Source organism: Sciurus vulgaris (assembly GCF_902686455.1).
Source record: "Sciurus vulgaris genome assembly, chromosome: 4".
NCBI classification, from domain to species: domain Eukaryota; kingdom Metazoa; phylum Chordata; class Mammalia; order Rodentia; family Sciuridae; genus Sciurus; species Sciurus vulgaris.
Genome location: NC_136464.1, coordinates 103,370,896 through 103,386,698, shown reverse-complemented (window position 1 = coordinate 103,386,698; position 15,803 = coordinate 103,370,896). Strand labels below are relative to the sequence as shown.

The following is a 15,803-nucleotide window of genomic DNA, read 5'->3' as shown; positions in this document are numbered from 1 at the left end:
GGAGATTTAAAGTCTAATAAGCTGGTGGTTTCAAACACATTCACCTATATTATCTCTCTGTTTTCTTTTTTTCTGTAGTACTGGGGATTGAGCCCAGGGGTGCTCTACTACTGAACTACACCCGCACTCTTTTGATTTTTTATTTTGAGACAGGGTGTTACTAAGAGGGTCTGTCCTAAAACTTGCCATCCTCCTTCCTCAGCCTCTGGAGCCACTGGGATTACAAGTGACTCAGTTTGTATTATCTCTTGATTTTCTCAATAACTGTCAGACAGGTAAGACCAGGCAGAATTGTTGAAACTGGAATTCCAGAAGTTTTGAGTTGGAAAAGGTCTTGGAGGTTATACTTGTCAAGTATTTTTTTTTTTTAAATAAATGAAGCAAGTGAAATGATTTTTCTCAAGATTACATGGTGAGTGAGGGGATAGGTCTAAAGTTAGGTCCTTGACTGGTTCCCTTTCTCAGGGATTGGCCAGACTGAACTCCAGGTGAGATGTCCACAATTCCTGACAAGGGCTCTGTTAATTAAGGCTGGTGCTGAGGAAGAGGGAAAGATGCAAAAAACCAGAGAGATTTAGGGAAGAGTAACAATAATTGATGACTAATTGATGAAAGGAGAGAGGACAGATGACTTGGATTTTTTTTTTTTTTTCGATAGTGGGGATTGAACCACTGAGCCACATCCCCAAGTCCTATTTTATATTTTATTTAGAGACAGGGTCTCACTGAGTTGCTTAGCACCTCCCTTTTGCTGAGGCTGGCTTTGAACTTGTAATCCTCTTGCCTTAGCCTCCTGAGCCACTGGGAGATTTTTTTTTTTTTTAATTTGGGTAAATGATGGATAGTAATTAGCTAATGCAGAATGTTGAATAAAAAGTAAATTGAGGAGCTGGGGTTGTGGCTCAGTGGTGGAGTGCTTGCCCAGCATGTGTGAGGGCACTGTGTTCCATCCTAAGTACCACATATAAGTAAATAAAATAAAGGTCCTCCAACAACTAAAAAAAAAATTTTAAAAAGCAAATTGAATGAAAATTTGTTAATTTAGGGTATGTTGGTGCTATGGTTTGAATATGTTGTCTGCCAACACATGCAGTAGTTTCCCAAAGTTATAGGTTAATGGTATTAAGAAGGTGGAAAATTAATGTGACATGGTGTTTAGAAATGATGCCTTGAAAAATGATAGGATAAGATAAGCTCATAGGGTAGAGCCCCCATAACTGAATCCTGGTGACTTTATAAGAGGAACAGTGACCAGACACACAGACAGACTCCCTGCTTCTTGACATGTGATTCCCTGCACTGCCTCCAGACTTTACCAGCAAGATCAGAGGAGGCCCACCAGAATCATGAGCTAAATAGGCCTCTTTTCTTTATAAAGTAGGCTGCCTCAGGTATTTTGTTATAGTAATGAAAGTTGACTAAAACAGATTGTGATGTTTTCGGGAAATAAAATGCCTTTTAAAGACAGTCTGTTAAAGACAGTATTTAGGAATGTTATTTATATGGTGTCAGCAGACAATTTGTTTTTTTTCCTTCTATCCTAGAACATGTGTTAATAAACTGGTTTTTAAGGTAGACACAAACCCAGGCCTGTGCATCTCTTTCCTAGAAGATAAATTGCACTAATGGAGCAACATAATTGCTCAAAATCATGCTTCCTTGGAACTGACAGAATTGGGATTAGAAGTGACCATTGAGTCTCCTGAAATGAGAAGAAAGAGTAATTGAATCATCTCAGTTTAAAATCCAAGGATCCACAGTTCTGCTCCTGTGGAAGCAATAATATATATACTTAACAATTCCTTTCTGTGCACAAAAATGTTTTTGTCTACACTTTGATGAAACGAGCTAGACTATCCAACTGTGAACAATTTCAGGTTCAGTGGAAGACCAGAAGCAATACGGGTCACTTCAGAATATTGTTTACCATTGTCTGCAACAGAATTTTTAAAACGTGTCTTTCCTCCTTCCAAAAATTTTCTTTCAACTCAACCTTATCTTTTGGTGACCTGAAATTTGTTTCACTGAATGAGAAGAAGCAAAATAAGATTTACTGCAGAGGAAGGGTAAGTGGAGGAGTAGATCCAGCGGGTAGTTTAGATCACACAATTCATTAAGATTATTCAGAGGGAATCTGTGGAGCAGAAGGCAGGAGACAAAATCTTGGTGATATGGACAGTCTTGAATTTACTTGCCAGGGCCATGTCTCTTTCCACTTCGTGAACACTGTTTTCTGTGGGGGACACATCCACTCCCATCTGCTCTGCCCAACTTCTTTGCAAAGAGACATCTTCCATTCTGGACCCCAGATTGGGCACAAGATGCAGACACAGTGCATCAGAGCCTTGAAGCCTTCTGGACACAATGGTTGAACAGGTGAGATGATGGTCTAATGGGACATCACGCTGAGACTTTTGTTAAAAGTGCTAGGGAAAAGGGGCTCCAGGTCTGCTGGGGCTGCTGTATTGGTAGGAATACAAACTGGGAATTGTTGATCATCTGTTTCTGCAGGGAAATTCCACCCGAGAGGAAAGCAGTGGAGTGGTGAGCAGAGCTGAGTGGTGGAGAGAGACCCCGAGGGAGCAAATCCTGATGCCCACGCCCATGGACACAAGTGTGATAGAGTTAACTCCCTTCTTGAGCTTTTTGATTATCTGAACCAATAAATTCCCTCTCCCACAAAAGGTGATTTGAATTTGATTTCCAATACTAAGAAAAAAAATCCTTCTTAAGCACTTGGACATTTAACATGTGGTTCTTAAATGTGGATCTCTGTTTTTTTTTTTTTTTTCTTGTAAAGGGGATTGAACCCAAGGGTGTTTTACCACTGAGCTACATTGCCATCTCTCTGTCTCTCTCTCGCTTTCTCTCTCTCTCTCTCTCATTTTTTTTTTTTTTTTTTTTGCGAGACAGGATCTTGCTAAGTTGCTGACATGGCCTTGAATGTGTGCTAAGTTGCTGACATGGCCTTGAATGTGTGATCCTTCTGCTGCTGGGACTTCTGAGTAGCCAGGGTGACAGGTGTGCATCACTGTGCCTGGCTAAATTTTGTTTTTACATGCATGTGGCTATGTAGTCGATTAATTATTGTAGCCCCTTTCTCATTCCATGCTCATTTGAAGCTCTGATTCTGGATAAGATTTAGGTTCTGCCAGGAAGATGAGCTTGTGAGAGAACTTGATTAGAAACTGGGTCACCTGAAGACAGTGAACCTCAGGAGAGTTGATCCGGGTAGAGTTACAAGGAATAGAGAAAAGCAAGGTACAGGGCACCCACTTTGCCAGCATAGATCATGGTAGAGGTGGATTGCTTTTGTGCCAACAGCTGGATGGTGGCTTTTTATTTGAAAGCTTTCTCGCCGACCAGTCTGTTGTATGCTTTGTGATTCCTGAAAGTTCTCTCCTGCCCACTAGTATATGAACTATCTGTCCTCTTAGTAAAACCCTTTCTGTACAAACTAGCTGGCGTTTGTTCCAGAGAACCTTGACCAGGACCAGGCAAAGGGCATGTTTCTAAGGAAACAGACCTTGGACTTTGTCAAATTGTCAACAGGCTTTGTAATTAAAAAAAAAAAAAAAAAAAAAAAGCTTCGCATCACTGATTTAAGGGATGGAAAGCAGAGGAAGAACCACAGAAGAGGAGCAGTAAGATCTACAAGGGGACCCCTTGCCAGGCTATTTTGAAGAGGATAAATCCGCAGAACCAACTGTGAAAGGGGAGTGAAATGCTAAAAGTAGGCTACTGCACTTGGCAGGTTCAGAAAAGCAGAGGGACAGAATTCTAATTACAGTGGGCGGAGAAGTGAGTGAATGATGAGAAAGTACAACGTGTAGAGAGTATTTTTGAACAGAACACACCGCAAAGTAAAGGAAAAGAGATTGATTTTCTGGAAGATGTAAAATTGTTCATTTGTCCCTTCCTTCCTTTCTTCTTATTTTGGTGAGAAGCATCTGTAGTTTCATATGCTACAGATAAAGAGGCTGGAGCAGGAGAGACTGAAGTTAAAAAGAAGAGGGAGTGGCTGAGAATGCCAACTGTCAGAGGAGGGTGGGGACCCAGGGCCGAGAGCAGAGGTGACTGGTCTCTATGAACAGTAGCAGAGAGGCCTGCTGTGATATTCCAACAGTGGTGAGGTGCAGGGGGGTGCAAAATCAGCAGCGAGAAGCCAGGGGCTTTGTGGCTGGTGGGTTCTCTTCCCTGTGGAGCAGGTCACCTGCTGAGGTGGGTGGACAGGTTAGGTGCACTGCCTGGGGAGAGTTTGTAGCGTTGGAAAACGGGAGAGGGCGCTGGATTTGACAGTGTTTCCAAAGTAGGGGAGAGTAAACTGTGCTCAGATTGGAACAAAAAGGAAAGTCACCGGTTACTGTGGTGGAAAATTCAAGGACAGAGCTAGTTTCAGGCAGGGTTGCATCCAGGAGTTCCAACAATACTATCAGAATTTCTTGTTTTTCCTCCTCCTCTGTTGCATTGTCTGGTTTCCAGACAATGATGGACTCACCCTCATAGAATCAAGTTTGGTAGTGCCCCCTTCTCTATGGTTTTGTCTTCTGAAGTTTCTATTACCTGAGGTCAATCCAGATCCAAAGACATTAAATGGAGAGTTCCAGAAATAACTCATAAGTTTTTCAAAAAAGAATTATTACAGTGTATTGTTGTAATTGTTCTGTTTTTGCTATTGTGAAAATCTTACTGAAACTAGTTTATAAGCTCAACATTATCATAGGTACGTTTGCATAGGAAAACACATAGTATATATAGGGTTTGTACTATCCATGGTTTCAAGCACCTATGGAATGTCTTTGAATGTGTCCCTGAAGTTAAGTGGGGACTACTATTCAGTGAGAAAGAAGAGAAGTCGGCCTGATTATCAGCATTAACCTGGACTAGACTGATTGGGTCTTAAGCTTATCCTTGAACCAATCACCTGGCTAAGGATTCAGATTACTCTGATTGGGCCTTCGTACATGCGCTCACCTCTGAGCCTATCATTGTGGCGCGGGCAGGTTGAAGCAGGGAGGAGTGGGTGGGAAGAGAGTCCAGGTGCTTAAGAGCCAGATCTGGGTTACCCGTTACAACTCCCAGTCCCGCGCAAAGCTACACTCAGACTGAATTTCCTGGAAGCACAAAGATGAGAGAAATCCTTGTAGGGCAGGCTAGGGGGATAAATGGGAACCACAAGCATTGCTTCAGGTCAAGGGGGTTCTTAATGGTGGGAGAGACTTGAGATGACTATCAGGTTTAGATCAGCTCTGAAAGGGGATCGGAAGAGGAGGAGACAGTTAAATATGAATAAAAGGTGGTGAAGAGGACGCTGAGAGTAGATGGCACAGATACGTCATTGAATCAATGAGCACCGTTTGGAGGGTTTTTAAATTTTTATTTTTTAAAAAGCACTTGGTGACCAGCTGCGGAGTGGGAGAGGAGGATGCAGAAATGTTAATTGGCAGATATAAGTTTTAGCCAGGATCAAAGGTGCTCTGGCTCAGCATCAGGACACTGATTGGCAGGAAATTCCTGCTTTATCCTGAAAGCACTTGTTTGGGGCATATACAGAGTATTTGGCAAGACACATCCAAGGAGCAGACGTGGTCTCCAGCTTTTTGTGCAGACACATTTACTCCTGGGGAAAAATGTGACAGCATGCTTTGGAATGATCCCCAAACAGCAGAACATGGCACACTGTGGTGAGGGATTGTGAGTCGGGTGCCTTCTTGGATTTAATGTGCTCATGTTAATCACATGTAACTGAGCCAGTACTTAAAATAGATGGGCCACCAGTGAATTGGCATGTGATTTGCACAAAATCTGCTTTCAGTTTTAATTTTATGTTGCTCCCATTAGGGTATTCTTAATAGCAGCAATAATGTTTCTTGATTTCTCTTCTCCTCCCCAACCCTAGATACAATTTTTCTTGTACACTTTACAGTAAACAGAATCTTCTCTATCACCTATTTACAGGTGGCTCAAAAGAAACCTTGAGACTGGTGGTGAGAAGGGACAGTGAGGGCTTCTGTAATTTCTATGGGAAAACATTTGAGACTATAAACTGAATATAGAAATGGAGTTAATTATGTATCACAGAAGCTACAAAGCGAGAACTTTGATTATATTCTTCAAGCAAATGTGTGTTTCTTGACTAATATAGAAGATCACCGCCCCCCCTTCATTCTTTCTTTCATCAGGGATTGAACCTAGAGGTGCTTTGCCACTGAGTCCCATTCCCAGTCCTTTTTATTTTTTATTTTGAGACAGGGTTTCACTAAATTGCTTAGGCCCTTGTTAAGTTGCTGAGGGTTGTCTCGAACTTGCAATCCTTCTGCCTCAGCCTCCCTAAATGCTGGGATTACAGCCACTCTGCCCAGCTCATGTTTTATTATTACATATTTCAATTCATTGAAAAATTCAGAGAATATAATAGACATCCAGTTTCCACAATCAAGATCACACTGTTAATGGTTTGCTATATTTGTTTCCTATCTTTGTTAAAGAAAGTCATGCAGATACAATGGAAGCTTACCATTGTCCTTTATCCCCATCTGGAGTTCAGCGTCATGGCCACTGTATTCCTGTCTTGTTGCCCTAGAGAGAATCCCTATCCTGCAGTTGTGTATTCTTCCCATTTATGTTTACATACTTTGGTTTATTTCAATCTAACTAAATTTGGCTTGAGGACACTTCTGTATTTAAATCCTTATTTGAACTGTAACCTAACTGAGAACAAAAATGAACCAAAAGCCTGCATTGGGAATGAGATAACTAAGTCTCAGCTAAGTACAGCAGCTCAGCTTCCATCAATTCAGGCGGCAAATGCTTAAATGATATTCAAATAAGGCGAAGGTTGGGTAGTGACCAATTGGGCTCTGTATCTCACTTCCTTTCCCTGAAACTAATTTCTGTTTTCTGGTCATAATTGCTTTCTGACCATGTGACAGACCTGAGCTCTTTGAACTTGTTCTGATTCTGAGGACTGCCTGATACTAGAATTGCAAATTAAAACCAATTAAGATCTGCAAAACTAGAATTATTGTAATTTTGTCCTTTAACAATATGTATCTGTAGATAATACATAGCATTAAGATTTAAACTTTCACAATAATCAAATCAACATGCTCCACACTCCAATTTGTTCTTTTTACTCAATGTTTTTGAAATTTGTCTACATTAATTTGTTTATTTTAATCTGCTGTCTTATATTCACTGTAGGAATATACCAAAATACATGTATCCAGTCTCCTTATTTAGTTTCTAATACAAGCCCATGACAGTCTTTTGTGCATGTTTTCTTATGAAGCTCTGTAAGTTTTCTTAAGGCAGTGTTATACCAAAACTGTGTTCTATTAACGTATTTTGAAGATAATACAGATAAGAGCAGAAAGTAATAAATCAGAAACACAATTTTTTCCCCTATTATTTAACAGATTCTTGAGAATTTGCCATCCTAAGTCATAATGGAGAATTTTCTCTCAAGTTTCATAGTTAAGTGCTCTGCTCTACTTCTGAATGCCTTTTTTATTTTTATTTTTATTTTTTACTGTGAACCTTATAATTATTGGGATGTGCCCTTTTTTTTGGCTACCAAAAAGCTTGGCATCAAATTTGTAGCTCAATCTGGAAACTCTGTAGCACTGTATAGCTTGTATTTTGTGTGCTAATCTCTCCCTGGCTTAATTTCCTTTTTCCTTAGTTTTATCCCCTTAGCAATTCTGTGTGTATTTGTAACTGAGCACAATGGTGTCTCCCATTATTATTGTGCAAAGCCAATAAGCACAACCAGGACATGAAAGATTGAAGGAAGGTTTATTACTTGCAGCAAGTAAGGAGCGCACTGGAGCTAATTCTCAAAGCACCGTTTCCCTGAAAAAAGAAAGCCAGGAGCTTTTATTGGGGAAATTTATACATAGGTATATAGGAGAGACTCACCACATGTAGAGGTGGGAACACTCCTGAGCATGCTCAGTTCACCTCAGATGTAGCATGTTCAAAAAAAATGGCAGACAGGAATGCTCCTGGGTAGAGAATTTGGAATTATAATGAGCAAAGTTTACTCTAGGTCACCTAAAATGAGTGAGCCAGAGTGACTTGGGGATTTGGGCTGGTTCCTCTTTTCTCTGGAGAGCCTAATCCTAATCCCGAAACAAACAAACAAACAAACAAACAAACAAAAAACCAACTTTGAAGGAGCATTACTGGTCATTTAAAGGAGCAGCAGCTTCCCCCCTCCATTTTCTAAAAGCATAACTGATTAACCCTAAAAGTGCTTGTCTAGTGGCTAACATACTCTTTGTGTATGCGTGCCCGCCTCCTAGAATCATCTATGGGGCGCAACACAAATAAATCAATAGTAAATAAATAGATGATTACAGAAAGACTCAACAGAGTAGAATGAGCCTATCAAATAAGTTGTACTCATTACAGAATTCTGCTGTTAAACTAATTTATGTCAGGACACATTTCTTTCATAAATAATGTGGTTTATAATTTCACAACTTTGGCATTTTCTACCAGGGAATTAAGTTCATCCCCACACTTTCTTTTAACTATTTCAAAAATTAAAGGTGAGATTGTCATGCCTCCTTGTCCTGATTAGAGTGTTAATATATAAATCAAAAGGACAATTTATGAACTTGCTAATATTCAGTGGTTAGAGGCAGGAACAACAAAAGCTAATATAACTGACACATTTGAAAAAAATCCATTAGTCAATGGATCCTTCTCTTTGAAAAAAAAAAAAGATGAGACTTGTGAATGCCATAATCCGCCTGCAAAAAGATTATATGTAAATCATATGCAAATTATTCCCACTGTGCTGACAGTGACTAAAAGCATTTATTGTATCTCAAATGTTCAGCTAACAAGAAATGTGGGGAATAACTAGTTCTTTAATAGTATTTTGGGATCTAAGCCATTCAATGGCCTGGAATGAATAGGATTTTGAAGCGTCTTGCGCTGATGAACCTTTTGTATTATGTGTTGTGAGTGTTGGAGTCTTTTTCCACCTCATTTTAATTATGTCTTCTGATGTTCAGCTACTTCATTTCATTATAAACGTTATGGTTCTTTTTTCTTTTTTCCTTTTCTTATGGAAGCTACCTGTCCTGTACGGTGGAAGGTATTTTAAGTCCTTTTTTTCCCCGCCTCTACCCTACTGTTCAGCTTAGACTCTGTTTATACACAGATTGACTTTAATGACTTGGAAGGTTAAAATAGTTTCTGGCATAAAATAGGTTGTTGTTGTTGTTGCTGCTGTTTGTTTTTATTATTTTAAGGAAAAACCAATCAAATCAGACCTTTTTTTTTGACTGACCTAACCGATCATGATAATCCCTGTCATTTTCTGGTTTAATGAACAACGAAGTAAAAATTAAATGAAATGTTAAAAATCCTACTGGAATTATTTTCACATGAATGGATTTTCTTACCTCTACTAATGTTGGCTTCTCTAGTTTGATTCTATCTCATCACGCATTTTCAAAGGTTGGCCTATAAGGTCAATGGAGAGAAGTCATTAAGACTGCAAGTGCTGGTTCTCTTGTCTAAATTGCTAGTCAAATCTTGTGTCTCATCCTATAATAAGTCATTTCCTTTTACTTGTTGCCCAAACAACATTATAAGAAGATTTAAAACACGATAAAAATCATTTGAGGTCTTACTAGTCTGATAAAAATTTTTAATTTTTATTTTTCAGAGAACTTGTCCTTAGGGGAACTTTTGACATGGCTGTCTTCAACAAATTTTTCCTTCACTGAATTAAAAAAATACCATTTTATGCATGAACGCATACATTCAGGATATAGATAAAATCAAATGATGCACATATTCTGGTTTAGGGTTTTCGACCTCTGCACTGCCAACATTTTGGGGTGGATAATTCTTTGCTATGGGGTGCTGTTCTGTTCATTGTAGGATATTTACCAGTGTCCTTGAGCTCTATTCACTAAATGCTGATAGGGACTCCACTCCCCCCAGTGTGACAGCCAAAAATGTCTCTAGATATTGCCAAATGTCCCCTGGAAGTGAGAGGTGTGGTGTAATCATCCCAGTTGAGGACCACTGGCTTATTTTTTTTTTCTTATTTAAGAAAAACAAATGGTGGTGAGAATGAAATCTCATGGTCCAGGCAGGAAGGAAAAGTGTGACTTTAAGTGGCAGGGAAGTCAGACTCTGAGGAAGACATGAGGACTTACTCGGATGGACCTTCATAATGAAGTCAGTCAGGTGGGTACAAGAATCCCACACCCAGCTCTAACCAAAATCAGGACGAAATCACCATTGGGAATGTGATTGTATCAGGTTCTGTCTTAACCATAATCCTCTGAGGAAGGAAACATACATACTTTAAAGATGTGGAAACTGAGGCCTGAATAAAATAAATAACCTGCCCATGAATTAGTGGAAGAATCCAAGATTCAACTCTGAGCAGGAGGTCAGTAAAACTTATATTCTACTTCTTACCACTACACAGAGAGGTGTTATGTGTGATCCAGGTCCCAGGTGAGAGCAGGCTACAGCTGGAGAGGTAGGCTGCCTGCCTGCCAGTGGGTAGGAGGGAGGCTGCAGGGAGCCTGTTCTGTCCTGCAGGAAACTGGACCTTCCATTGTATGGCTCAAATTCTGGTTCTCCTTCTATCATGACTGATGGAAGGTGTCGATCTGAGCATTTCTGATATTCTTGTTAAACTTTACCAAGGCAGGGTGGGACAGAAACACCAGTCCTATGCTTGAAGCCTAAGAGTAATGTCTGTGGAGGACTCAGAGGGCAAGATATTGGAATCAAATGTCCCAGAACCTGCCCAGCTATGCAGTCTGGAGCAGCCCCAGAGAACCTGCAAATGAGAGAAACTTACCATTTCTTTTAATGGGGTTGGCTTATCTTTTTCCTTTCCTGAGGACAGAGGAAAGGAGAATTTCAGAGAGATGGGTAGGCCAACTCATGGGGCTTTAGGACAACACAGATTGCATTTTCTGTCCCAGTCCTGTGTTCTGATGTACAGGGTCTAAGGTGAGGGTGAAGACTGCATGGATCAGGGCATCACAAGAGAGCTTTAGCTTCTGTGTTGCAGGGAGAGGAGAAGATGAGGATTGATGACAGGCAAGGAAAACTCCAGAAGAAAGAAAGAGATGTCTAATGAAGAATTTTATTTTATTTTTTCTGTGTATTGGGTGCTGTAGCTTCTCTCTACTATATCCTCATGAAATCTTGAATAAAATATGCATTGCTCATTTTGAAGTATGGCGTAGGGTCAGCCCTTGGAGAGGGACCAAGTACTGAGGCCTGCACAGGATGGGCTTGGGGCATGAAAAGAGTTGACCTTTGTGGGAATGATCCACCCAGATTCTTTAAACGGTCAGAAGAGAACAGTTGGGACAGAATCCCTGGGGTCTTTCTACTCAGTGCCTGTGGACAACTGATCCTCAACACAACGTATGAGGTGGGTGATTTCTTTTGACATTTTACAGTACCAGGAACTAAAACTCAGAGAAGTGATGCAACTTTCCTAAGTCCAAGCCGGTAGCTGACACAGAGCAGACCTCGAAGTCCTTCTGTGATGAGCCAGACCATGCTCTTCCCACGCAGTCAGATTCTCTACTAAGAAGCATCATGTAGAAAAAGTTTTGTTCTCAGGTTTCTTCATTGGGCAGAGGGGATAAGGAATGAGTGTCTTTCTAGGAGGTTCACCCCATCTGGGGTCATCAGGGGGGATGGGGCAGGCCCAAGAAGAAATGAACACCTTCATCAGCCTGTGTCTTGTGGAGTTGCTTGGAATTCCCCTAGAGTCTAGGCAAACATATGACAGTGCTCAAATTCTCAGGAAGAGAAAAAGCAGGGCTTCATGGTTGCTGTATCTGTCCCTGTGCATGAAAACCGGGAGGTACCATTTTTGGAAACCATCAGTGTAGCCTGTCCCCAACCTTCTGTTCAGTTTTGCCTTTGCTGCCCATGCCTGGGTGTGCAGTAGGATTCACCCAAGAGCTGACTATTCTCTGAGAGCTGTTAGTTGTGTTTAGAGATGTTCCTTGTCTTACCATGGTGTTATATCCTAGTAAACTCATCACTAAGTTGAAAATATCCTTAAGTTGAAAACGTATTGAATTCACTAAACCTGTGGAACATCCTAGCTCAGCAGCTCAACAAACTGTAGAGTGTTGGTTGCTTCCCCTCGTGATGATGGGGCTGAATGGAAACTTCAGTCCGGTCACTTTCCAGCATCAAGAGAGGATCAGACTGCATATCCTTAGCTTGGGAAAAGAGGTGTTATGGTTTAGAGATGAGGTGTCTCCCAAAAGCTCGTGTATGAGACAATGCGAGAAAGCTTAGAGGCGAAATAATTGGGTTATGAAATCCTTAACCTAATCACTGCATTAATCTATTGATAGGGATTAACTGGGTGGTAACTGGAGGCAGGTAGGGTATGGCTGGAGAAGGTGGGTCACTGGGGTTTATATTTTTTCCCTGGGGAGCTAAGTTCTGTCTGTCTCTGCTTTCTATTGTCACATCTTAAACTTCTTTCCTCTACCATGTCCTTCTGCCATGATGTACTGCTTCACCTTGAGCCCAGAGCTATAGAGTCAGCCATCTTCTGATTGAAACCTGAGCCAAAATAAACTTTTCCTCCTCTCCATTGTTCTTGTCAGATCTTTTGGTCATAACAATGAAAAATCTGACTAAAACAAGAGCCAGATTCAAAATTCCAAAACTGTTTCTACTGAATGAATATAGCTTTTCCACCATCGTAAAGAAAAAAAAAATCACAAATCAAACCATTGTTAAGTCAAATCATGACAAATCAGGGATCAGGGATTTTTTGTAGTTAAACGTGCACTGGGGATCCTAAGGAAAAGGTGGTGAGGATGCCGATGTGATAGAAAGAGACCAGAAGTCATTTATGATATTTCAGCAACTATGTGAAGGTTCAGAGCAGTTTATTCAAGAACTCTTTCCAATTTGGGTTTAGAGACACAAGATCTAGGGTGGAAGTAGAAAGTACCCTGCAGGGCCAGACCATAAGCTCAACAGACCAGAGTCAAGTTGGCAAAAGCCAAGAACAGGATCTGGGAGCACTCGTGAAGTGTCTTAGAGGTTAGGATCACGCAGAAATGCGGCACACCATTAGCCCCTTCCTAAGAGAACTGGCAAAATGTGTGCTTCAAAAAAGAAAAGTCATGAAGAGCAATCAATAACTTTTGAACTCTAAGGAGAGAACTTGCATATTTGCTCAAGTGTGTGTGTGTACGTGTGTGATAGAGAAGACTAGCTGTACAGATATTGGAAAACCATAATCTTCTACATGTTAGCACTTTTCCAGATACTGAGAACAGACAATGAACCCTAGAAACAAATTCTCACTTGTATAGTGATCACATTATATCTATGTTGCTATTTCTATGTACCTACATTAATGTGTATATGTATATATTTATCAAATTGCACCACTTGACCTCCTATGGTAGATGATAACTTTGATAAATTGCTGCTCTTTATTTGAAGAATACATGATGAATATAAAATGTAGAACATTTTCATCAGCCTTACAAATTATGTTGCAAAATGCAAGAACATTTTGTTCTTGGGATTAGATTATATGGTCCCTATGATTACCTCCTTTATACCAGTACTTGATTTAACAAGCATAATGAAGACAGTATGCTACAGAAGATAAACTTGAGGCTATGATACATTCAAATGATCACCACTTAGAAATGACAGAGTTCTGAATGACAGGCTTTGCTGCAGTCATTTTCAGCAGGATCTACTGAGTTTGGGTGAGATTTTATGAGCAGCATAGATTGACTCAAGGTATTTTCATTCTCAAAATAGAATAAAATATGTACAGAAATGACTCATCCATGCAGTTAAGACTTTCTCAGGGCCTTTAATCTATTTCCTACTTTAAAACTTGGGAAATAATCCACTGCTGTTGAAAATAAAAAGACTCTACAGAATGAATTGGACATAACTTGCCTATGTTCTGATATGAATACATGACCAGTGTAACTCCACATCATATACAACCACAAGAATGGAAAGTTATACAATTATACTCCATGTATGTATAATATGTCAAAACACATTCTACTGCCATGTATAACTAAAAAGAACAAATAAACAATTTTTAAAAGAAAATAAAAACTGTATCATTCAACAAACTTCAAACTTACTTTCCTAGAACTTTTTTTATTTTTTTTATTTTTGCAGTGTTGGGGGCATTGAACCCAGGGCTTCCACACAAGCTAGGCAAGCGCTGTACCACTGAGCTACACCCCCAACCCCTCCTTGAACTTCTTTATCCCTGTCTTGTTTTCAAGAAGTAACAGCACTGGACATTAGTAACACTGCTATAATATACAGTCATTTCCCAAGACTGTTTGCAAAAGCTGACTGTGTGTTTAATGAACCAGAACTGGATCATGCAAATATCACTAACTGAACATGTCCTGCTCTGCCATTTGTCTGTGGGCTATCTTGAAAACTTGCACAGAAATGTGGGGGATGGGGGGCACTATAGCTTGCTCCTGGAACATGAACATTTCTTTTTTGCTCCAGCAAGATTTGCTGGTGCAGCGATGGTGCTTTCCCCTCTGTTTTTGTGGCCTGAAAGTAGCACTGTATAAGTTCAGCTCTTGGCAGTTTTCACAAATTGTTTACAGAGCTCTAATTTTTACACTCCCTTTAAAGGATCTTTGTGTATGCTGATTGCAGAAGGTAATATTTCTGGCATCAGTAACCATGGTAATGAATCCTCCTCCTCTCAGAATTAGTGGCAGCTGCACCACTGTCTCCCTAGTAGCACCCCGGTGTTTTGCTAATGAGCGACTTTTCATTTGCTGTGGGAGGACATTTCCACTTCTTCACATCTTTGCTTGTGTTTTGTTAAAGGCTCTTCCTTGCGAACAACATTTGAAGAGACAAATCCCGTTTGGCAAAACCTTGATCCCAGAAGGAAAACCTTCCTAGTTCCAGAAAGTAGAGCATGCAGAATGCGATTCTTTGAAGCTTCTATGGGGAAGCCATTCTCGGCCCGGCCCATCCCTCCTCCAGCCTGGAGCATCGATCTTGTCTCTTTCCGTCTAGCACAGAGAGCTTTCCATCAGCATTCTCCTTTGACTACTAGAGAAAGGAGTTTAAATATTTTAAAGATTTATGTTATGAATAATTTAAGAGAAATAAAGAACGCTTCTAAACTCTCTTTGAATTATGTAATGGGAGCTTTGAAATATGTTAGCATTCTGCCTTATCAGATTTAAATATTTTTTTTTTTTTTTTTGTGGAGACACTGAAGTGGAAATGTAAGCCATTGTTGTCCTTTACCCCTATGACTAATGCTGACACCAGGACACACAGAGCTTCTTAGCCTTGTGAAAGATAAGAGCCTGCAGTAATGGATGCTCTGTCCATCTGCATGCTCTATCCACCAACAATTGACAGAAGACCCCAAACCACTGCTGCTTTTAGCCTGGGTGGCAGTTTGAAGAGAACGTAGGAAAATCGACACCCAGAATCACTATTTCCTTCTCTCATAGTCATTTTGTTATGGACCAGATGGTGTGATTTTTCTGGTGTGGTCACTGACACTTATTCTGAACCCTCACTGGCAGCCACAGGTTGAGAAGCAACTAGCTGCATCCTCACTAAAGCCAATGCAAGGTGCTTTCCCTGATGGTTTGAATACCTTGTGTGCATTCACGTATTTTATCCTGATGATGACATGATAATGTAGCTATTATTTCCATTCTATGGATGACAAAACTGAGGCAGAGAGAGTCAAAGTAACCAATCCCAGGGTACCTGGGTGATGAATGACAGAT

At 40.3% G+C, this 15,803-nt stretch overlaps 1 protein-coding gene across 1 annotated transcript in view; it reads left to right on the top strand.

Annotated features, from left to right (window-relative positions):
* Positions 1-15,074, top strand: part of AMER2 (APC membrane recruitment protein 2) — a 36,159-nt gene extending 21,085 nt beyond the window's left edge. The window contains exon 2 of the transcript XR_013763431.1: positions 14,875-15,074. The gene's annotated coding sequence lies outside the window, so the exon portion shown is untranslated. The remainder of the gene's footprint in view (positions 1-14,874) is intronic.
* Positions 15,075-15,803: the final 729 nt, after the last annotated feature.